Source organism: Octopus bimaculoides, chromosome 8, assembly GCF_001194135.2.
Source record: "Octopus bimaculoides isolate UCB-OBI-ISO-001 chromosome 8, ASM119413v2, whole genome shotgun sequence".
Taxonomy (NCBI): domain Eukaryota; kingdom Metazoa; phylum Mollusca; class Cephalopoda; order Octopoda; family Octopodidae; genus Octopus; species Octopus bimaculoides.
The window spans coordinates 84916225-84916833 of NC_068988.1; the positions used below are offsets into that span (position 1 = coordinate 84916225).

At 27.6% G+C, this 609-nt stretch overlaps 1 protein-coding gene across 1 annotated transcript in view; it reads right to left on the reverse strand.

Moving 5' to 3' along the window:
- Positions 1-461: 461 nt before the first annotated feature.
- LOC106868781 (hillarin) overlaps positions 462-609 on the reverse strand; it is a 124774-nt gene continuing 124626 nt past the window's right edge. Inside the window, exon 10 of the mRNA XM_014914199.2 lies at positions 462-609. This exon is cut by the window's right edge and continues 3597 nt beyond it. The gene's annotated coding sequence lies outside the window, so the exon portion shown is untranslated.

Sequence of the window (609 nt, forward strand, 5' to 3'; positions counted from 1 at the left end):
GCTAGAAAAAGAACAAGCTGAGAATATAGATGTGACAATGGAAGTTCTACCTACACCATTTGAATTGACAACAAAAATTATTGTGAAAGGGTTGGCACTTATAGAAGAAGTTCTGCAGTTTTTTTACTGATAACAATTCTAATCATTAGAATAACATAAAAATTTACAAGAGGAGTTTACAATGAACTCTGGTCCTGTACTGAACTGTACAAAGAGATGTGTCAAAAACAACAAACAAGTTTGAATAAGATTTTCTATGGTCAGATCCTGTTTATGTCACTGATTCTTACCTGTTTTTCCAAGCAAGGCAATATTTCCCCTAGTTCTTTGAACATGAAAACAAAATTTTGCATAACATCTCAAAATTTAAAGGATGAATGGCTGTACAAAAAATTAAAAAAAAAAAGAATACAATATACAAAAAATAAATTAAAATATATAGGAACAAAAATAAAACACCCTTATGTTTTATATTTTATTAAATGTATTTTCTTTACGACCTCATTTTGGACAAGTTAAAATATACATTAAATTCAATTAGAAAGATTACATACAAACACATGTATGAATACATATAGATGAACAGAGTTATTAGTGAAGGATTATCAA